We start from the raw sequence: 24,669 nt of genomic DNA, 5'->3' as shown, positions 1-24,669 counted from the left end.
GCTTTCTCCTACATCACGGCCAAAACCTGGAACGAGCTCCCTGTGAACATCAGGCACTCCCGACCCTACACACATTCAGGAAAGACCTCAAGACCTGGGGCTTTGATGGATCTGGAGCCGCTGCAACCCCTCCGGCCCCCCCTGGGCGCCTTGAGACCCTCACGGGTGAGTAGCGAGCTCTACAAACCCCTGATTGACTGATGTCACCTTTCTTTTGTGTGCATGGGCATATCCAACAATATTACCATTAGATCTATCCTACATATATCCATTCTCATGTGCACTAATTCCTTTGGCATAAAAAACATTTGAGTTTACGAAAGGATAAAAAGCTGCATAGGAGACTGCAGAAAAACTTAAACCTGGCTAAAAGTTGTACACTTAAATGTATTGTGTGTGGAAAGATATGGTTACTTACTAAGAATTTACATTTGAAACAATCCTCTAAGGTACAACCAAAATTCTTTAGTCCACTAAACAGATTGTGAATCCAGTTGCTGTATGGCTAAAAATTCATCCTGTATTACCTACATCTGTGTTGAAACCCTGTTCCGTACACACACATCTTACTCCAAATCTTTTGCCAGTTCAGGTTAATGCAGAAAAATAATCTGAAGTACATACAATTCTAGCAGCTAAGTTTGATAAAGTGTCCTTTTTAACATAATCACCCCCATTTCTTCAGACTGGTGCTACTCTCATTATTTTTTCTCTGTGCATAGCGACACTGCTGATCAGGTGCAGTGCATGCGGTTCACCCCTTCATTGTGTGAAAATTGGCTATCCCTAACAGTCATATTTGACCTTCCCATGAGGCCATAACATAGTACTAAGAAATACACCCATGACATTAAAATATGAATGTCGGGGGTGCGTGGCCAAGCCGAGCACCAAGATAGCCGCCTGATCTGTGGGATCTGCTGACCAAGCCTTAAATCTGTAGATTATCCATCTAATTCTGCTTAAATTTGGGCTTACCTTGCTGCAACGGTAACCGGAAGAGTAGCGGAGTCAACTGATACCTCCTGTGACCGGAAAGGAGGTGTGAGACGTCTGGGGCGAGACCTGCGCCATCTGAGCTGAGAAGCAGCCGCGCAGTCCGGCGGCTGTGCCTGATCTGGCCCGCGCGCGACCTTCGAGGAAACTGCCTCCTGCCCCTGAATTGATGTACACTTGCTGGCTGCATTCTGACTGAATTTGGCAGAGGACCCTAGACGGCCGCTTTCACCATCTGTGGACCGCGGCTCACTGGGGGTGTGCCATTGGTGCCTTGGCGTGAGGACGAGCTGGGAGCCACACAGTGTTGGAGCGCCCGGCGGCTTCAGAATCTGGCAGCAGCGCCTGCATTGGCATCCGTCGCTGCGTGCAGCACAGGAAGGGAGATCGTGGTGCGAGGGCGGCCCTGCGCCGGCCGAAGCCAGTATTTGCGATTCGGCTGATCACGAAAGTAGCTGTACATTAACACGCCTGTAACGAGTGCTCACACAGAACGCTGGCACGGTTTGAAATAAGTATCAGTACTTGTGACTCACAATATACGTGCCTGCTTGATCTTATGCTGCAAAGCCCTCTGTGGCTGCCCAGTAATATTAAATTGCGGCCCTGTGTTACTGGCCTCAGGGTTCTTGCCAGGACTATGATGCGCTGCTGAGGAGTATCCATGAGCAGCCCTGATGTGCACTTGGCGCTACTCAAGCACTGGAGGATTTCACATATAGGTAACCTGAGACGCGTGCTCCTGCTGTTCCGAGGGTGGTGTATTGCCATGAGGTGGCCTTTGGTGAACTAATTGCATCTGCCACGTATAGTAACCCGTCCCTACCGCCAGTAAGTTCCATCAGAGGGATTTGACGCTATTATGGCAGGAGGTCACATTTTGAAAGCAGCGCTCCAGGCCAAGCTGACAAAATACGCCTGGGATGGGGGACCTGACGCTAGTCCCAAGGGAGGACTGGCTATGCCCAACAAGTACGGAGGGAAACAAAAGGAACCAACACTGCAGGACATTCTGAAAGCCATCACTACTGTCCGCACATCCTTGGAATAGCGCATTGACACAGTTTCCACTGAGGTGTCCCTCATCAGAGAAGACATGCGATCAATTAATTTGCGCCTCAAAGATGTTAAAATCAAGGCAACCTCCCGGGTGGACGACACATCGGAGTTGCAGAGGAAAGTGGATGACCTACAGACGCACGCTGCAAAGCTCGAAGTGCAGTTGGATGACTATGAAGGGTGTTCCAGGCGTAATAATATCCGCATAATGGTGTTCCGGAATGAGCGGAGGGGCCTTCGGCAGAGACCTCTTCATGGAAGAGCTGATCACTACTCACCTCAAGCCGCGGGGACTCTTCAACATCTTCTCAGTGGAGCAGGCACACCGGGTGCCGGGTGGTCGGCCGAGGCCTGGGGCCCCCCGCGTCCGCTCCCTGCCCGGATCTTCAACTTCAGCAACAGAGATGTTATTCTGCAATGTGCCTGCTCCCCCCCGCCAGTGGAATTCCAAAACATTCACATCACTTTCTTCCCGGACTTCACCCTCAAGGTACAGAGGCAACGACGGAGCTTCTTGGAAGTTAAAAAGGCACTCCCTGACAAGGACTTGAAATATGCTATGATGTTCCTGGCCAAATTGAGAGTGGAATCAGGGGGTAGATTCTGGTTTTTCACCACCCTGGAGGAGACCTGGGACTGGCTCGGGGATGGCGCACGGTGGACTGCTGTAACAATCAAGGCAGTCCTGTGAGAATGGATGGAGACGCCCATGCTTCAGGTGGTGGCTCACCGCCGCAAGACTTAAGTGAAGCGGCGGGTTGTGCCGAATGACTGGTCTGAATGTTTTTCCCTGGGGAAGCAGGAACGGTCCGGATGGCTGGTGGGTGGTGGGAATAGATTTTCCTCTGACATAAGTGTCATACTTTGTTCCTCTGAGTTATGCTGTCAGGTATGACTTGGCCGGACTGACCTACACAAAATTTGCTGTTTCCAGCTTGGACAATTGGGCGTTGTAGAATGTATCCTAGGCCGTAGCTGCTGTTTTAGTATAAATGTGTCAGGCATTTATTATGATTGTTGATATAGCGACCACTTCTCAAAATTGTGGGCTCAGTTCAGATGCACGAGTGCTGGATAATCGATCAGTATCCCTTTCCTTGGGGGAAGTGAACTGTGTTCAGGTGGGCTGAGGACTGTGGGGAGGCAGATTGCGATAGACTTTTGTTGCTTGGGGTTTGAATGTCAGGCATGACTTTGTTGACCCTATCTCCTTAACCTTGCCTGTTCCCCTGCTCATTCAGTGGGCAGTATGGAGACTATTCTGGGCCCTTGCCGAGGCTCTTAGCATGGACATGGTAGGCCTCAAAGTGCTTAACGGAAAAACAAATGATTAAAAGATGAGTGCTCGGTTCGGCTGCACAAACCCGGAAATTTTTTAAAGGGAGGGTGATAGGCACTCTGCTAGTTTGAGGGGCGGGAGATTTTATTACCGCCGAGCAGGGAGGCAGGGTGGGGGGTTGGGGGGATTAACAGTGGGGTTGTAGGGTGGGTGGGAGTGGATTGGAGTTGGGGGTTGATTTTTGTGTTCCTTTTGTTTTGGCATGTCAGTTTCGATTGGTCTAGTGAGCAGGACTCGACTGACGAGGCGCTTGTGGTGTTCTCATTGGCAACAGTACTCAAGAATGTAAGGACATCCTTCTTTCTCCCCCTTGATGTGCTCCTCAGAGGGGTACCTTGTATCTATAACATCTGGTGATGGGTACCATGCATAGACAGAACCTCAACCTGTTATCCTGGAATGTGAATGGGCTGAGTGACAAAATCAAAAGAGGGGTGGTTCTCCAGTTCTTGAAGCGGCATTCCCCTGATATTGTCCTTTTGCAGGAGACCCATCTGTTGGGTAATGGTTGTAAGGCCCTGTCTCGGTGGGGATTACAGATGGCTGCTCATTATGACTTATGGTTCTGGTTCTCGGGAGGTGGACATTTTAGTTCGCAAGTCCTTCCCCTTGACTGTTAATAAGGTCCACACGGACCCTTGGGCAGGTTTGTGGAGGTGTCTGGGGTGTGGGAGGGTGCTGCCCTCAATCTGGTATCGGTGTATATTCCGCAAGGCCTAGACACACAGTCATTAATAGATCTTGGTGATCTTCTCTTGAATCTACCGGACGGTAGATTAGTGATTGGGGGAGAATTCAACTCCATTGTTTCTGATTCCCTGGATCGCTGGCCCTGAAAGACCTGCCGATGTCACATAAAGGCATACATAGTTTTCTGGGGGCTATGGGCCTGGTGGATGTCTGGAGGTACTTACATCCCAGCAAGCTCCAGTACACGCATCTCTCAGGGCCCCATCGTAGCATGTCACGAATCGACTATGTACTCACACTCATGAACCAGATCCATAATGTCAAAGAGATTCAGCATTTGGCTAGGGGAATTTCTGATCACTCACCCGTGCTGTGCAAGGTGGAAGTGGGGGAACCCAAGTTGGCCGCGTGGCACCGCTTAACCCCTGGTATCTCACTATTCCCTCAGTTAAGGACAAATTATTGGGCGAATCCGACCTCTAATATGAGTTGGATCAGGGTTAAGTCAGTTTGTCCATTTCCCTTTGGGAAGCCTATAAAACTGTCATTCGGGGGTAGTGTTGGGACAGATTGCTGGACAACGCAAGGGAAAAGCTGCGGACATGGTGCGCTTAGAGGGGAGGTCCTGGTCTTGGAAAGCGCAGTTCGTATTCCGGACTCAGAGAATCGTGTCACAGGCTCCCAACTAAGATGAAAGAATTTTCTGAGTTGGCCACTGATGTGGCTAAGGCACAATACAGGGCGACTCTCAGCAGGATTTATGATGTAGGTGATGGGGCAGGCAAACTGCCGGCATGGTTGGATTATAGAGGGTGGGTGAGGCGAGTGGTGGTGGAAGTTGACACTGACCAGCATTCCCGTGTTTCCTGCAACGCAAGACATTGCAGACTCGTTTGGGCAACACTACCGCTCCCTCTATACCTTCAGCATGATCTATTTGGAGGAGGATGCTTTATCTCTACTCTGTGATATAGAATGCCCCTTATCTTACTAATATGTACCGGCAGAGTAAAGAGATTGGAATCCTTCCTGAAGATCATAGACTGGCCACCGTCATCGTCATCCACAAACCGGGCAAACCTGCAGATCAGTGTTCTTCATATAGGCTGATTTTGTTGCTCAATTGCAAGGCAAAAATCCTCACGAAGGTCCTCGCCACTCGTGTGTTGCAGGTTCTTCCCACCCTGATCCACCCGGACCAGTCTGGGTTTATGCCGGCAAGAAACACATCTCCTAATCTCAGCCGATTACACGGAGTACTATGCAGGGCGGATACTATTAGAGAGGATGCCGTGGTGGGTCGTATGGCATTACAACTCAGGCTTTTACGCCGCATGCCATTACAACGCGGGGATTACAACAAAAGTCGTTACAGCGGCTTTCGCTAGAGGGCACTGGATAGTGGAATAGTTTAATTTTCTATTCCAACTCCAGCCCACGTTGACAGTAGGAAAGGTGTTGGATAGAAAATAAACTATTCCCTATCCAACAGCGCCCTCCAGCGAAAGTCGTTGTAACGACTTTCGTTGTAATCCCTGCGTTGTAATGGCAGTGCGGGGTAATCCCCACGCTGTCATGGCTGTTCCCCTCCGTGGGGGTGTCCCTAGATGCTGCATTGGCCTTCGATACCATAGAATGGCCCTACATGTTTGCGGTGCTCCGTAAATTAGGCTTTGGCTCAGAATTTATTAATTGGGTGCGCCTTTTATATTGCCAACCGCTGGGGCAATATAAAACGACGACAGGTGGTCGTCAATTATTGTTAGTCCCCTGTTTTTCCATTGGGAAGGGGCACCAGGCAGGGATGTCCCCTATCACCACTCCTCTTTGCTTTGGCCTTGGAGCCCCTGGCGGCGTGGATCCGTTTGGACCCAGCTATCAGGGGCCTGAGATGGATCTTGGCTGGGAGGACCACATATCTTTGTACGCTGATGACATTCTGCTTTACCTTGCCTCCCCGGCGAAGTCGCTCACTGAGGTGATGGACATATTTCACATCTTTGGTAGATTCGCAGGTTACAGGATCAACTGGTCCAAATCTGTGCTCTACGATCTACGTCCTCAATGGGCAGAAGCCCTTAATTCCCCCAGAAAATTTCAATTGACAGAGGCCGTGGCAGGGTTAAAACATTTGGGAATCTGGGTATCCAAAGACTTGTCTCGATTTTATGAGACTAACCTCCGGCCACCGCTAACGTGTCTTAAATCAGATGCCCAGCACTGGATTTCGCTTCCCCTAACTCTCCCGGGGCATGCAGCACTATTTAAAATGATGTCCTTCCCCCGAATTTTATATGCGCTGCAGAACACGCCAATTCAAGTAGCAGCATTGTAGTTCAAGGAAATAGAGTCTTTGGTGCGAGAATTGTTATGGGAGGGTAAGCCCCCCACATTGCCACACAGAAACCCATGTTGGGTTGGTTCGACGGTGGAATTAGGCTTCCTGATATGAAACGGTACTACCGGCCTTCGCAGCTCGTCGCCATCCATCAATGCCGCTATAGACAACACAATGACCCGGCCTTTCGGATAGACCGATGGCTCCTCCCAGGAGGCGGCTTCGAGGGGATGGTGTATAGTAAATCTCCGATACCCATCCTGTCCTGTCCGACTAAACATGCAGTGCAAGCGTGGAAAGATGCTACCAGGAACCTGGGTTGGGAGGGCTAACTCACCAGGGCCACACCGCTCTGGCACTTGGGTATATTGTCGCGGTCCCAGGGATTCGACAAATGGGAAACCATTGGCATCTCAAGAATTGGGGACCTATGGTAATCGGGCGAGGTCATACCATTCTCCCAATTGCAGCAAGAATATGAAATGGCCAATGCCGAACAGTTTTGGTATCTCCAAATCAGGCACACTTTGCTCGCAGTTCTCCCAAAAGGGGCTGACCTCTCTGAGTCCCCTCCACTGGAGGACAGGATTTTGGATGGCGATTTGCCTGAGAAGGCTCTATCCCTTATGTATAGAAAACTTATTAACAACATGCTGGATCACCCAATCCGCCTAAGATGTAAATGGGACCACGACGTGACTGGGCTGAATGATGAGGAGTGGCAGGCTGCAGTGGCGTCTCCGTGAGAGGTCACCATTTCTTCTAGATTCCAATTGGTCTAACTCAAAATCCTTCACAGAACATATTTGTCTGGTACATATGGGCTACGCTCAAGACACTAATTGAGTCCGGCAATGTGGGCAAGAGGGCACCTTTATTCACACACTGTGGGAATGTGCTACAATACAGAAATATTGGGTGAGGGTGGTACGTATAATGGAGGAGGCATTGGAACAGCAGATACCATGTAACATCAAGTTGATTTTGTTGAACATTTGGGACCCCACGGACCTCAGTGCTAAGGAAAGAATTTGGGTGGCTTTGGGCTTCATGGTGGCCAAGCGCAATATTGCACGTCTATGGAGGGCCCCGAACATACCCAATATTGGCAATTGGGCCAAGGACATGGAATGGTGTATGATGACGTAAGTTCCAATCTATGTCTCTAGGGCTCAGTTCTTCAAACTGTGGGGCATGCCCCCCTGGGGGGACGTGGATGGGTTCCCAGGGGGGCGCAAAGGCCTCTGCAAGCACATGTAAATGAAGACGCCTGGAAGTGCAGCATTGTTTATTTGCTGCATTTCCAGGCTGTCTTCCATTTACTCCGAAGCCCTCAGAGTGCCTTGGGGCCAGAGGTCAGTGGGTGTGCTGCTGGGGGCTCCGCTGGGCAGTGTCTGAGTCTTATAAAGACTACAGCATGCCTGAGTTTTTCACAGGTCTTTAAAGGTCACTTGCATACCTTTGGAAACTGGTTACAGAGGCTTTGGCCCCCATTAGGATGGCGGGCGGGCTTTACCATCCCATCGGTAAAAGGGACCGCCCGCCTTAAGGGCAGGGTCCTGATGTATGCATTAGGATGCGCCCACCACAGTGGCGGGCGCATCCCTCATATTTAACATTGTGGCGGGCGGTGCTCACTGCACCGCCCACCACAATGTTAAAAATGTATGCATGCATTTGCATACACGAAGCAGCAGGCACCGAGCAGTGCCTGCTGCTACGTATAGGCAAATCCTGGGGGGGTACCACAGGTACCCCCGTGTGCACCCCCCACCCCTCCCTCCTTCACTCTGGGGGCCCCCAGGGGGCAACCAGAGTGAAGACCGCATGCCTTTCTGTGGTGGCATCACCGCCACGGAAAGGCATCTCTTTTGGCCCAAACTAATATGGCTGTCGGTGTCTATTAGACACCGCCACCATATTAATCCTTTTCCGCCCCGGCCGCAAGGCGACCGGGGCGGAAAAGTGGCGGACGGTCTTTCCATCCGCCGCGGTCCCCCCGCCATACTAATATGGCAGGGGGAATTCTGTTGCGGATGTCGGGCGGAGTGCCCCCGCCAGGCCGGCGGTGGCTACCGCCAGCCAGGCGGGGGGAATCCACACGACATCCTAATGGACCCCTTCGTTTTTTTTTCTTTCTACTACCCCCTGGGCCCCAACTCTGCCTATTACTTACATTTGTATTTTATATTTAGTGTGAAAATGCATTTCATGAAAAGGAATACAAAAAAGGGTTGCCAATAGAAAAAATGCCAGCCATGTATGTTTAAGGAGCCTGCAAAGACCTTGCTTTGACATTAAACAGAGTCTTAAGTAAAAACGTATGTATTCATTTGTAATATGACTTTCTGTCTGTTTCTTTTATTTTCAGCCATGAATCATTCAGGCAGCCCTAGAACACATTTAAAAGTGCTTTATATTTGCTTTTCGAAGTACGCACAGATAAGTGTTAAAAATAGGGATTTAGGTGACTGTTTATTTTTGTACCGTCTGCAAAATCAAAATAATGAGCTGGCAACCCTAATCATAAGACTGGAAGTTCGTTGCAGGATCAGCACATTATTTATTTCCTTCTCCCTTGATTCCCTGATTAATTCCATAATAGCAATAGTTTAATTTATATCTGAAACCCTACACCCCATCAATAACATGCTGATTAACTTCAATGGTCTGGGAATTCACCAGGCATTCAGACAACTCACTCCTCATTCTCATCCTTCACTTTCACGCTCACCCTGCACTCACAGCGCATAGTTATGGTTTTCCCGCATTTGACACATCGTCTGCTGCATAATTTGCAGATTAAAAAATGCAGCAACACATGTTACCTCACAGTGGAAGGGCCTTTCTAAAGGTTGGCTGGCCACCTTTCTGTTGCTTATTGCTATATGTGGGTGTTAATGTGGTACTTATGAGGGGCAATACAGGCCAGGACAATGTTACCAAGTGTAGAAATAGCAACATACTGCTAATACTATCACAACATATGCAGCATAATTCACTTTTGCTTGCTGCAGAATTTAGTCCACCATGCTGCATAATGTGGCGCTCTACTGCCGCATAATTGCAATGGCTATGTTTATAGTGCTATGAGGTCACAGCCTGTGGCAGAAAGCATTGTGAATATGTAAGTCATTATTTTAAAACAGCATTTGCATACTCTAAGCTAGGCTGCTGCAAAATGCAGTGATTGAGATAAAACAAGTTCTTACAAAATATACTTTTTAGTAGTAAGTAATCAAACTGTATCGAATGCAGACATTTTTGTAAGTGTCTCCACTATTCCAGATCCCAGCTGATAACTCCGTTACATTACATCTTAAAAAGAATAGATCTTTGCCGCCATAAAGCTTTAAGCAGATCCACTGGAATTATTCAGCAGAAGAGAACACAATTATGCGGCAGGCTTAACTAAATTATCCAGCAAGAAAAGGTAAATTATGTGGCACAATGCGCCACATTTTGTAGTTAGCATTACTTCAATATTTTGTCATTTTAACTCACGGTAACGCTGTCAAGGGAAATATTTCACCTCATTAGTACCAGTTTAACACCCAAATACAGCAGTAAGCAACTACAAGATAGGGCCTTCCACTGCTCCAGAACCCTTTGTCACGCTTTAAGTAACTTTTGTTCCGTTTGAGCTAGAATCAACTTTTTTGTCATTGAAATCTGGGGATTATGTAGCAAATGCAGTAAACTGATAATTATGTGGAAAGCACTGCTGCTGCAGAAACTCATAATTCCAGTGGCCCTGGCTTTAAGTGACTCAATCAATTAATGGCTGGTAAGAAGGCTGGTTTATTTTTTAACTTTCTGCACTACCACCACACACTTCGATTTCAGGCACAGGCTTCTCAAAGTCAGTATTAACCATTCCGGGGAAGTTTTTTTGTGAAAGCTGAGTCATTGGGGTAGAATTCCAGCAGAGTTGCAATCAGATGCAGAGCCCTAATCCTCTAGATCCTTGGAGCCTCACAGAAATGGTCTAGGAGACAGAGGAAAGGAGCGAGATTCATAGATATTGTCAAAGAGAAGGCCCAGAATTGGGAGAACTGTATGCAGACTCATTCTTATGTTTACAAATGACCAGAGACCGCTTCGTCTGAGTGGTACCCCAAAGAAGGAACAATATAAATGTTTTTTTTTTTAAAGGGACATTCATTAGTGAAGCTGGTACTGCTGCCAAGTGTGTAAGTGACCACTGCTGGTTATCATAAAGGAGCAGATGCAGCAGGACTGGGGCCCAGGAATTTGGGGGACACTGCATCAAAATTATGAATGTCTACCTTTAAAAAAAGGGGCATCAGAGCGTATTGTCCTTTCAAGCATTAGGACAGAGGTGACGATCCCTCCTGGTGGGGAAGAGGTAAAAGAGGCGGAGGAGCTAGCCTGCTACTCAGGATTGCATTAGTGCAGCAGATATAATTGCATTGGGGTCAAAGAGAGTGAGGGGATCACAACACCCCAATTATGGGGAGCAGTTTGTTTGGGATATCTGTTTTTGTTTGATACATTTGCTTTTTTATAAGTCTCATATTTGGTGCGGTTCCTAAGCTATAGAAAAAGTATTCCTGAAATCATCTCATAAGCCCCGCTCCCTGCACCAGTCGAGTCCCTCCCGCTCCCCCAATCCTTGCCATAAACTTTTGGAAGGGGGCCCGACCTCAAAACATTTTGCTTAGGGGGGCTCAGAGTAAAAAAGCTTGAAGACCTCTTCTCTAGGGGGGTGCCCGACAAAATGGTCACAAATATGGGGGTCATGGAATACTATTCGTGGGGATATATGTGAACTACCTGGGAGCGGGGAGAAGGATGCTGCTGTAATGGTATAATATGTGATTTTTGACGACACTTGTAATGTTCTGTGCCATGAGCTATTGCTGCAGTATCAATGTGCTCTACAGACCCCTTGAGCATTGTGGTGCTTCGATTGTTTATATGCCTTTTTCAATAAAAAAGAATTATATATATATTTTTTTTTAAAGTTGAATGTCATCTGTGAGCTGTAGCACTTATTGTGTCAGCCACTAGGATGACTGAGAAAATATGGCTTCAGGCTTTTGAGGTGTAGCGTGACTGCTTTAGGTTAAACCTGAAGTCCAGCATGTCAAAACCACCCATTTTGTCAGGCAAACCCCCCCCCCCCCCTTTGACTATTAATAAGTCACCCCTGTTTAGGCCTTGTAGTACACCAGTCATTGTGCATGGTATTTAAAAGTGGGACCTGTTGGTATTTAATGTTACCATCTTCCAACAGTTATAAGGCTCCAAAGGGAATTTTCACAGTGGAAGGCTCTGGCTGCCCTATGAGAAAAACTAGAGTACAGGTATACGTATTAATTCTGCTATTTAAAGTTTGGGGCCAGTAAAAATAATTAGTCAACAACTATTTTTAATCAATATCTTAAAAATAATTCTAATGGTAAAGTCATATTTCTAATAAATGTTTAGGAAAGGAGACTTTTATAAAATTATAATTTCCTTCCCTGAAACTAATTTGTATTGTCATGTTGTATATATTTATATGTCATGTTTGATCTTTTATTGCATATTTCACAGTAGTTTTTTGTGTGAAAACATAGTGAAAACTGAAATTCTGATAAACCCTGCAGCCACATAATCTCATACATCCTCTGACTTTCAATTGTCCATTGTTTTATCAAAAATGTACTCATAGAAGGGAAATAAAATGTGAATATTCTATTTATAATCGAAGCCAATTACATTCTGATTTTGAACAAACCAGCTTTTTTAATGCTAACTTCTCCAAAATAAAAATAAATAAATAAAGGCAGAACAGGTAATATGATACTATAATGATATCTTAGGGCTTTGCCGACATACAAAGCCTTCGGCCTAGTGGTTTATGTCACCAGAACCCTCCGATGCAATATTGCACCATATTTCACTTTTACCATATTTTCCAGGTAGTCTATTGAATATTTGCTATTTGCATTCTGCTGCTAGGAGTTTTATTCACCGGAGGTCTGAGCAATTGCATTGTTTTGCATAGTTGAGTGTGGATTGTTATAAGTACCAAGTTTTGTTTTCCTTCTTACACGTTCCTTGACATGACGTCTACTCAGTAGCCTCTCTAAGGGTTGTCTGGAGCCATTGGGTGGTGAATAAACCCAAGATATGAACAAAATAGAGTGGGGCTACCTACTACCAAAACTCCCAGAGGGGCATCTTTGTAAACCAGCTCCCAAATCAACATTGAGGGCACTCTGTACTCCCCGTGCTTCTCACCTGGAAAGCGGACAGCAACCCAGTGTCTACTGCCATTAGTACGTAATCTATTAGCGGTAACTACCAACTCGATAAATCTGTAGAATTTGCGGAACATTGAAAAAATCCGATTTGCTCAGACTCACATAATTTGTGGTCAAGTACTTAAGCTCAGAGCCAAAGTATAAAATGTGTGCATCCCTAGTAAAAGTATTTTTGATGAATTTTCCCTTTATAGGTTAGGGGTTTGTATTTCACCAATTCCTTTTTGCAGTGAAGAGTGTTTTCCTTATTTATACCTAGTGCAAATGAAGGGAATCTATTTGACCTTGTGAATGCTTCATATCACTGAAGCACAGATCAAGTTAAAGAGGCACTGAGGGCTCACTGAATGTGCAAAACGTGGTTTGTGGCCCACATGTAGTGCCCATCACCCTCTCCCCCCTGACCTCTAGTAGAACAAGCATGGAGACAAGAAGCTATCCAGGGATCCCCCAAGTCCTTTCAATCTCCCAAATGCATTACAACGGCACCATTGTGCAGTGCGTCCACTCAAAGTTCGGCACTATTACCATATTTTCCTATTTTGTAACAGAAGCAAGGGCAGTTTGTACATAGGAGGATGAAGTCTGCTACTGTGCCCTTATGTCAAACTTCAGTTTTCACTCTATTGTCATGTTGATGCCCATAGCCATTCAAGGTTAAACTACTGTTCTTTGTTTGTGTAGATCTCACTCACCTGTGCATGTGCTAACTTTTACAGTTAGTGTACAGTGGGCCCTATTTACGAGAAACTAACGTAGCGCGGTGCTGCAAGTAATTTTGCTATGCTCTGCTGCATTAGTTTCAAAGCACAAGGATGCAACATAGGATGCAACATATTTACAACAATATGTTGCCTCTCTGTGCCTTCCCCTGTGCTGACTCACAACCTGCTGCCATGCGCCAGTGAAGGCACCCTTGCACCATTGTGCAAGGATGCCTGCATCGTGGGGAGATTGTTTTTGTGCAGGAAGGAGCACATTCAAGCACAAAAACAATCAATTGAGGTGGTTTCCTCTTCCAATGAGTGCTGTAGAATGCAGCAGGCATTGAAAGAGAAAAAGAACGAGGAGAAATTAAAACATTTCTCCTAGTTGCACCTCGCTACCATACTCCTGGGGTGATGTAGCATTCCGATGCATTTCTAGGTTACGATTGCTCGTAAATCTCGAAATGCATCAGTGGACATGGGTGTTGCGTGGGAACACCTACAGTAACACCCATGTCACGCGCCTAACATGCAAATTGTTGCATATAAAGGGGAAATATTTACAAGCACACATAAAGCCATGCAGGGTGGCTTTACGAGTGCTTGTAAATATCATGCTTCAGAAAAGGGGGTGGTGATGAACAGAGTGTCTGAATTAAGCAGGCCACTCTTACCCAGTCCAAAGATCAGGGCTTGATCCATCACCGTTTTTTAGCTCACTGCACCATCCCAGCTCAGAACTTGGCTATATGCAAATTAGTCTGACCCTGGCCCAGAGCATCATGGAAACAGGGCAGACCAAACTACCAAGCCAATTCTTATACTGGGAAGGAAACAAGCTACCGGGGACCGGTTTCTGGCATTTCAGCCGTCTTCGGCCCGGCTTGCTTGAATCCTGATGGTGCAATGAGCTAGGGACTCACATCTGAGTATACCCTTGCACGCTTATGGTGGAGAAAAATGATTCAGAAAAGGGGGTGGTGATGAACAGAGTGTCTGAATTAAGCAGACCACTCTTACCCAGTCCAAAGATCAGGGCTTTATCTATCACAGTTTTTTAGCTCACTGCACCATCCCAGCTCAGAACTTGGCTATATGCAAATTAGTCTGACCCTGGCCCAGAGCATCATGGGAACAGGGCAGACCAAACTACCAAGCCAATTCTTATACTGGGAAGGAAACAAGCTACCGGGGACCGGTTTCTGGCATTTCAGCCGTCTTCGGCCCGTCTTGCTTGAATCCTGATGGTCCAATGAGCTAGGGACTCACATCTGAGTATACCCTTCCACGCTTATGGTGGACAAAAATGATTCAGAAAAGGGGGTGGTTATGAACAGAGTGTCTGAATTAAGCAGACCACTCTTACCCAGTCCAAAGATCAGGGCTTGATCCATCACCGTTTTTTAGCTCACTGCACCATCCCAGCTCAGAACTTGGCTATATGCAAATTAGTCTGACCCTGGCCCAGAGCATCATGGGAACAGGGCAGACCAAACTACCAAGCCAATTCTTATACTGGGAAGGAAACAAGCTACCGGGGACCGGTTTCTGGCATTTCAGCCATCTTCGGCCCGGCTTGCTTGAATCCTGATGGTGCAATGAGCTAGGGAAGACGGCTGAAATGCCAGAAACCGGTCCCCGGTAGCTTGTCTCCTTTCTGGTGAAGAATTGGCTTGGTAGTTTAGTCTGCCCTGTTCCCATGATGCACTGGGCCAGGGACAGACTGATTTGCATATAGCCAGGTTCTGAACTGGGATGGTGCAGTGAGATAAATAACGGTGATGGATCAAGCCCTGATCTTTGGACTGGGTAAGAGTGGTCTGCTTAATTCAGACGCTCTGTTCATCACCACCCCCTTTTCTGAATCGTTTTTGGCCACTATAGGTGTGGCAGGGTATACTCAGACATGAGTCCTTTTCTCACTGCACCATCAGGATTCAAGCAAGCCGGGCCGAAGACGGCTGAAATGCCAGAAACCGGTCCCCGGTAGCTTGTCTCCTTTCTGGTGAAGAATTGGCTTGGTAGTTTAGCCTGCCCTGTTCCCATGATGCACTGGGCCAGGGACAGACTGATTTGCATATAGCCAGGTTCTGAACTGGGATGGTGCAGTGAGATAAATAACGGTGATGGATCAAGCCCTGATCTTTGGACTGGGTAAGGGTGGTCTGCTTAATTCAGACACTCTGTTCGTCACCACCCCCTTTTCTGAATCGTTTTTGGCCACTATAGGTGTGGCAGGGTATACTCAGACATGAGTCCCTTTCTCACTGCACCATCAGGATTCAAGCAAGCCGGGCCGAAGATGGCTGAAATGCCAGAAACCGGTCCCCGGTAGCTTGTCTCCTTTCTGGTGAAGAATTGGCTTGGTAGTTTAGTCTGCCCTGTTCCCATGATGCACTGGGCCAGGGACAGACTGATTTGCATATAGCCAGGTTCTGAACTGGGATGGTGCAGTGAGATAAATAACGGTGATGGATCAAGCCCTGATCTTTGGACTGGGTAAGAGTGGTCTGCTTAATTCAGATGCTCTGTTCATCACCACCCCCTTTTCTGAATCGTTTTTGGCCACTATAGGTGTGGCAGGGTATACTCAGACATGAGTCCTTTTCTCACTGCACCATCAGGATTCAAGCAAGCCGGGCCGAAGACGGCTGAAATGCCAGAAACCGGTCCCCGGTAGCTTGTCTCCTTTCTGGTGAAGAATTGGCTTGGTAGTTTAGCCTGCCCTGTTCCCATGATGCACTGGGCCAGGGACAGACTGATTTGCATATAGCCAGGTTCTGAACTGGGATGGTGCAGTGAGATAAATAACGGTGATGGATCAAGCCCTGATCTTTGGACTGGGTAAGAGTGGTCTGCTTAATTCAGACGCTCTGTTCATCACCACCCCCTTTTCTGAATCGTTTTTGGCCACTATAGGTGTGGCAGGCTATACTCAGACATGAGTCCTTTTCTCACTGCACCATCAGGATTCAAGCAAGCCGGGCCGAAGATGGCTGAAATGCCAGAAACCGGTCCCCGGTAGCTTGTCTCCTTTCTGGTGAAGAATTGGCTTGGTAGTTTAGCCTGCCCTGTTCCCATGATGCACTGGGCCAGGGACAGACTGATTTGCATATAGCCAGGTTCTGAACTGGGATGGTGCAGTGAGATAAATAACGGTGATGGATCAAGCCCTGATCTTTGGACTGGGTAAGAGTGGTCTGCTTAATTCAGACACTCTGTTCATCACCACCCCCTTTTCTGAATCGTTTTTGGCCACTATAGGTGTGGCAGGGTATACTCAGACATGAGTCCCTTTCTCACTGCACCATCAGGATTCAAGCAAGCCGGGCCGAAGACGGCTGAAATGCCAGAAACCGGTCCCCGGTAGCTTGTCTCCTTTCTGGTGAAGAATTGGCTTGGTAGTTTAGTCTGCCCTGTTCCCATGATGCACTGGGCCAGGGACAGACTGATTTGCATATAGCCAGGTTCTGAACTGGGATGGTGCAGTGAGATAAATAACGGTGATGGATCAAGCCCTGATCTTTGGACTGGGTAAGAGTGGTCTGCTTAATTCAGACACTCTGTTCATCACCACCCCCTTTTCTGAATTGTAAATATCATGCAGCAGGTTGTGCCGCCAGTGTGTCCCACAGAGTGACACACCGGCGGCTCAAGGGGCTTGTAAATTAGCCCCAGTGTTCTTAGGGGACTACCTCTCACATGCCCACTTTGGTTGCCCTCGGGCACAAAGTTAAAGATATATATCTGCTAGGTCATAGAACATACCGCTTAGAGTCCAGTAATAGAAAAGTAGCCACAGGCTAGCCCCTCTGGTAATAAGCAGTACGTGTAAATTCACTTTAGAGTGCATTTGTGTCCTTTTCCTAAACACGCATTATTGGCAACAAATGGTGCGGATTTGTTAGCGATGTATCCACTTTGTCCTCTGTATTTCATACACGAATGATTGCACATCAACAGTGGTGCCTAAATAGAAGCTTTTAAGATGTAAACAGGCTTCCTTCCTGGACTCACTGAGCTAGATGCAATTACCGTGAAGAACATTTTGTGAACTACATTTTTGGGTCAACCATGTTATTAAAAAACTGAAGGAAAGAAGCATCCCTAATATAGAGTGTGTGCTGAAAATACTTTCTGTATGTGTTTGTTCTGATTGATGGGCAGCTTTCTTCTGGATTGGAATGCAAGCTGTTTTTTCACAGCGAGCGCGTTTGCTGTGAAAAGGAGGGGCTGTATCTGCAATGCAGTGTGGCATGAAGGATATAGAGGATGTCTTCTTGAAAATGCGCAATGTGTATCTCATTTCTATACCGAAGATCAAAGGAGTGGCAAAAATGTGGAAATCAATGTGCTCAGGCCACCTGATTGCAGGTCCAAATGCTAGAGGGCCCACCCAGCTTTTCATCCTTCCCAGGTTGATAGAATGAGTGCTATTGATTTGGGTAGAAATTAACATCTTGTTCTGCACCAGGATAGTGCAAAAGATGAACATGTGTTTTACAAATCCACACGTTATGTTGTTATTTTACGTATGTTATATTATGTAGCTCCAGTGGCCCTCTGAAGCTGTTTCATTATGCATTTTGTTTCTAGGTTATGTTTATGTCAAAGAAAAACACAGTCTTGTGCATTGCATACACTGGCGTGGGTGGCATCAAAAATAAAACAAATTGTCAGTAGCAATCAAACCGCTTATCTTACATGTAGACATGTAACTAAAGGCCTGCACAAAATTGCATGCAGGTAGCTCCTGGTATCATTTGTTGGCATGAGGTGGGGAGCTTATTCTTGAGCTTGCCAGTCTTGCCACCATAATCAAATTATTTTCTGACAACATTAGCCCATTGGAGACACGCAACTTAAATGTGTTCACTTTATGTTTACATGTCCCAAACCTTGAACATCTGGCGCTGTATTACATAAAGTGCCCAGAGGCACAATGGGCATGTGCTCCTGCTTTGTGTGCCCCCGGGGCAGTTTGGTATGACAGAAGGGCAGGCAGATAATAGTACACCCCCCTTCTGTAATACAGATAGTACTTGGGAACTTGTAGCACCAGCGCTATCGCTAGAGGCCGTACCCTCATTTGCATGGGGCCATGGCCCCATGCAAATGAGGAAATCTCTTTGCCTCTGCACCTGCGTCATATTATCGACGTGGGCACAAAGGCAAAGAAACTATCAGGAAACACACTGAAAGTGTGCCACAAAAAGGTGGTGGATTGTCAGCCCTCTGGAGGGGGGTAAGGTAGTTCCATGGACTCCCTAGACATCCTCTTGCATCCAGGTACAGTCACTAACTGCACCCACCTCTAAAGGTATCTCCAATCCTTCTTTAAAGTGCAGGAGGGTTGCCACCTGCACAGTGTAACACGGAACGGCTCTGAAGCAGCCACCAGGGCAGCAGGGGTTTGTGGCTGCCTTCAGGGCAGCGCATTCTCTGTAATAGGGTGCACTTTCCCTGTTTGCGCACAGCGCACCTATTTAAAGGTGCGCTGTGGCATGAACAGGAACAATGTGCCCTATGTGTAATAGGGCCCCTGAGGTTCAAACTAGAACATCCCTGATTTACAGACAAACGAATTACTATGATAATATCCTGATAAAGACCTGTTTTTTTATTTTCATATTACAAGTGAGATCTGACAACTGAAAGTCATTGTAATAACAACTTTTACTAGTCACCAGGACACATAGTGTTCGAACCATTTTAGCTTCTGGGTTGAGAGAAGTTGTGCAGGGGAAATTGTGCAAAATTGTACACATATAAAGCATGCAGCAGAGATCCCGATTAAGCTGCACGCAAGATATGCCCTTGCATACCGAATTCTTATAAAGAGTCAAACTATATACGTTGTCAGCACAGCACATGCAGCAGCAGCCCATGTTGTGTCCTCACCAGCTGGGGAGCACGCAAATGAACACACCATACAGAGAGATCTGTAGCAGACGTCTTTATTCCTCAGCATACAATCACACACTGCACACTGCAATCATTCCGCACAATGACAGCAAAATGGACTCTGATGTCATCCATTTGGTTAAAGAAGAACCTGACATCATAGGGTCAAAACAACATTCTAATGCTCATCACCCCTTCCTTGAATCAGAGCTTGAGAAAATGCCCCTTCCCCATCACGGTTTAGATAGCATTTAAAGGGGCAATGTGAAGACTGGCATATTTTATACATACTATCTCACCAAAAATCACTTCTAGTTTTACCCACGGCTTAGTACAACTCACAAATGGTAAGATTACTGAATTTTCAAGACTGCTAGGAGGTCATGGAACTATGCACAGAAAGGAAGACACACACTTGCTGGTGTGATACTGTATTAGTGTTTGCACGTTAGAGAGTTGCAATCACAGGAGCCGGTTGCACGCCTCGAAGTGTGTAAGAGTAATATCTCAACAATGCTAATTTCCTCTCTGGAGCTAGTTTGATGTTATTGCACCAGTGCATGCTTGGTAATCGGTGGTTTGATTAGTGATAATTGTGAGCCATGCCTTATGTTCAACTATATACGCAAGGCTTACAACAACGTGGGTGCATTTGCCCCCTCTGTTCATTTGATGTATTCATCTGAGACAGGATTTCAATGCTTCTTGTTTAATTAGCAGAGAGGGTGGGTGCGGCGCACAACTTGAATGTAGACTGTCAAGTTCAAGGAAAGTGAGCTGGAGGTTGTGTGTTTAAAGGTGCTCCTACAGGTGACGCAACTGTTCGGATGCGTCCTAGAAGTCAAAGGAGTTGAGTGCGCTACTGGGGTGTAGGCGCATCCCTGTGGTGGGCACACTTATGCAGGTTCTATGTGTCGGGTAACACATTAGATTCCAATAAAGTTCAGTGAAAAGTTCCAAGTTATAAAGTTGTCGGATTTATTTGAAGATTTTCATTTCACAATTTTCATTTGTTACTTCAAATTAGACATCAAATGATCGATTTAGTCTTCATCATTAGATTAACGTGGCTCCGATGCATTTCGGACTAACCAAGTCCTTTCTCAAGGAGCACTACAACAGAGAATACAAAAAAATGACCCAAATCAGTGATACAGCTAAATTAGCGAAACTAATGTATATGAGTGAATGGGTGGGTCAACCACATGCTACCCTCGGTGAATGATGAAACAAAGTGAAAGGTAAAAAGGTGATGAAACTCCAATGTATTCAAGGGGTGATAGGCGGGAAGGTGCAAGAAAAAGTGAAGAACAAAGAAAGCTGGTAGTGGAAGATCAGGAATACCAAGGTCCTGCTACTGGCGGTGAAAGCTATTTAAAGAGTGCAAACGGGTGCAAGCCGTGGGTGTCAGGGGAGGCTGGGGAAGTTATAGCAAGATAACGAATATCCTCGGGAAGCGAGGCTTACGTGGTTATCTTCGCATGGATTGCGGAGGCTGTAAGGAAAAAATAGTCGCAAAGATGCATTAAACCTCGAGCGAGTTGAAGGATACGGGTAAACTAAACCGGTGAAACTGGAGGGTGACTTACTGGAACTGGAGTCAATGCTTGCGTGCGGAGAGCCGGTTCAGGAAGCTGAAACTACGTGGAGTGAACGCGGAGTTTTAGAGTGAGGGGAGAATAAGATGGAAAGTGAAAAAGGACTGTAAAAAAACGGAAAAAATGGTTCGGCCATCTTGGAGAAGGAAAGGAAAGAATAGAACCATAGGAGGGATGAGGAGGGTAACTTCTTTAATTACCTCATTTAGTTGTGGTAACACAAAGTCACCCTAATTTACTTTTGCTTATTATTATGCTAACCTGTAACATGCATAATCCTTATTCACGTGTGCGCACATTATGCACATTTTGTTTTACACTTTATATTACATTTTTTGCAATAAAACCCTTTAATTTTGTATTGATCTAGAACTCAGTTATTGAGTCGACCCCATTACGTAATGATTTTATTACTCTGCTGGTTTGTGCGTTAATGCTGGGACACATTGCCTCATGAAATAGAGGGGATGACACCCTCTCCAATGTAGTAAACTGTGGGAGAACTGAACGAGTAAAATTTTGGGGTGTCCTAAATGTGGGGTAACTTTGTGCTCCCCCAAGACTTACAATGGTCACAATATTCCCCTTTGGCAGGAGACTGTGTTTCTTTGTATGTTGTTTGTGCAGGCAGTTATAAACTCTCAACACTTTGTCACATTTAAATCACTTGCCAGCGTTAACATAGGAGAAGGTTTAATTAAATATGTATTCTTTTAAAGCATTTGGGGCCAGATGTAGGTAATTTCCATTTACCGATTCGAAAATACCGACTCATACCGAATCGGTATTCCTGAATCGGTAAATGGTATGTAGCTAAAAAATCGGTAAAAGTTACCGACTCGGTATGACTCGGTAAGCCAAATCGGTAATTAGCGAATCGGAATTGACCGAGTCAGTAATATCCGAGTCGGTGAAACCCGAACAATCCTATGGGCCACATCGCCCATAGGAATGAATGGGATTCACCAAATCTGAAAATTCCGAATCGGATTTCACCGACTCGGAATTTACCGAATCGGAAATTAACAATTTGGGAGTTTGAAACACGCCATGTGAGCCTGTCAACCAATCAGGGAGAGCCTACACACCCCACAGCCAAGGCCCTGTGAATCCAACCTATGAGAGAGAAGCACCCCACCCCAGTACCTGGGAGTGGCCACACCCATGCAGGTGGAAACCAACAGAACAAGCAAATCTGCAGAGGAGAGAGGAGCTGAGCATCCACAGGCCAGCAGACTGACAGAATGGAGGCACAGGAAGGACAGAAGGATGCTCGTGAGAGGAAAAGGAAGCTGAAGTTCAGCCCTGAGGAACTACAGGTGGCTGTGGATGAAATAGTTAGCCACTACAGCCAAATATTTGGGAGGCAGTCTCTGCATGTTGCAGAGACTGTGAAGAGGAACATCTGGCTAGCTATTCAGGGCAAAGTGAATGCCATAGGAGTCACCCACCGGGACATTGAGGATATCAAAAAGCAGTGGTATGACCTGTGCATAGTGACCAAGAAGAAGATTGCAGGACAGAAAAAGGATGCAGGTGTGACTGGAGGTGGCAGGATCAGAGCCCCAAAAATGACACCAATAGAGGAGCAAGTTGCATCCACAATGGAGCCTGAATGCATGCATGGGATAGGAGACCTGGATAGCACAGCGAAAGCAGCCAAGAAACAAGGTAAGAGGCATGTACCCACATGCACCCCCAGCTATCCCAACCCTGCACCCCACTGTGTACACACATGACACAGCAGAAGAGGTCAGATTATGTGGCAGCAATGCATCATGGTAGACGTAGTCATGTACACACAGATGCAAAGTACACCACACATGACTCAGCAAGGCATGCCACACACATCCCCAAACAAGCAATGTGGACTCTGCAAAGGTGTGCAGACCATTTAATTAAGAAACACACACAGACAAACAACAACATTGACCCTATGTCAATTTAATTCCACAGGAGAGTCTTCACGCAGTTCTGCACCACCGAGGGAGGAGAGGGCAGCACCAACTAAAAGAGGGGAGAAAGAAAAAAGGAAAAGTCGTCACAGCGCAGGAGAAGGTGGAGACGACCCTACCCAGGACCCCTCATCACCAGACCCACCCACTACACCTATCCCAATGTCCCCTCTGTTGTTTGGGTCTCCTGACCTCACAAACACGCCCATTCCGGGAGGGGAAAGTAGCCAGGCGGAACCCCAGCAGAGGATCCTGCAGACCTCTGATTCAGAGGATGAGGAAGTTGTCCCCCAGCGGAGTGTGCCAGTGCCTGACAGGCCAAGACCAACTATGTCTGCAGGCTCAGCGCGCACTACTGTCCTTGGCAGGAGGGCACGTGATGGTGGGGAGGGCCAAGATGGGGAGAGCGTGTTCTGTGGGCTGGAGGGCACGATGGTGAAGGTCCAACCCCAGCAGGTCAAATCACTGCAAGCCATGCAGCGGCAGATGCGCAGTTTGAGCGCAACTATGTCCAACATGGACAAGGGCATAACCCAAATGGCTACTAGCCTGGACCTGATAGCACAAGGGATCTCTGACATATCAACCTACATGGGAGTCCTCTCAGACAAGCTTGACAGGGAACATCTCCAGCGTGCCAGGGAACGGCAGTACATGCGCCAACAGACCAAGGCCATGAATAGGTTCGCTGCCAACACAGCTCTCCTCTGCAGATGCTCCATCTCAATGCAGGAAGCAATAGAGCACTGCTGCACTGACTTAACCCGGGGCATGGGTAGAGTGACCTCTGCAATGGAGCAGATGTTGACCTCAAACCTAGGCAATGCTGGTGACATGGGTGTGGAGGAGACTGAGGGGTCAACCAGCAGGAGTGGCTCCAGTACACCTGTCCAGGAGGTGCGCAGGAGCGGCAGGCACAGCCATGCAGAGTCAGGCACCAGCAGGGAACCTGAAAGACAGGCACTTAAATCCCGCAATGTAGTGCGAGGACGCAAGTACTGAACTATGCAGGGGACTGACTCTACTGCACACAGTGACAGCAACTGAGTATGTGCAGCCAGTGACATTGACGTACAGTCATGTGACCATCATGAAGTAGTGCAGAATAAACTACTCATGTCCTGAAGTATACCTGTGTGTGTGTCATACTTTACCTAGAAATATCGTTGTGTAATTTCAGTCCGTCTCAATCTGCCATCTAGTGCGGCTGGCCCTGTTGAATGGGGCTCTGCATGTTCTTGGTCCTCATTTATGTTCTCGTGATGTGTCAACTCCACCTCTGTGCCTTCCTTGGTAGCAAGATTGTGCAATATGGCACAGGTCACAATTATTTTGCAACACAGGATGGGGGTGTACTGTCGCGCACCTCCACTTTTGTGGAGGCAACAGAACCTGCTCTTCAGGAGTCCAAAGGTTCTCTCCACAACATTGCAGGTGGACCTGTGTGTCACATTGTAATGCCTTTCTGCTCTGTTGGTTGGGTTCAGGAACTGTGTCAGCACAAAGGAACGCAGGGCATATGCACTATCACCTGGGAGAAAACGAGAGGTACATGAGTTTCATACACATTTCACATAGAGGTGAGATCCATTTCAGGGTGTGTGCAACATATTTACCTAGCAGATAACCATCTCCAAAATTGCCATTCAGTAGCCGTGTGTATATTCCACTGTTCTGGAATATGTAGGAGTCGTGCGTGCTCCATGGAAATTTGGCAACTATGTCGGTGATGATGTTCCCTGCATTGCATATCACCTGCACGTTGATGGAGTGCGTAGACTTACGGTTTCTGTATATGTGTTCGGTGG

Source organism: Lissotriton vulgaris, chromosome 6 (genome assembly GCF_964263255.1).
Source record: "Lissotriton vulgaris chromosome 6, aLisVul1.2, whole genome shotgun sequence".
Taxonomy (NCBI): domain Eukaryota; kingdom Metazoa; phylum Chordata; class Amphibia; order Caudata; family Salamandridae; genus Lissotriton; species Lissotriton vulgaris.
The sequence above is the reverse complement of the archived record's forward strand: the minus strand, read 5'-3'. Positions refer to the sequence as shown.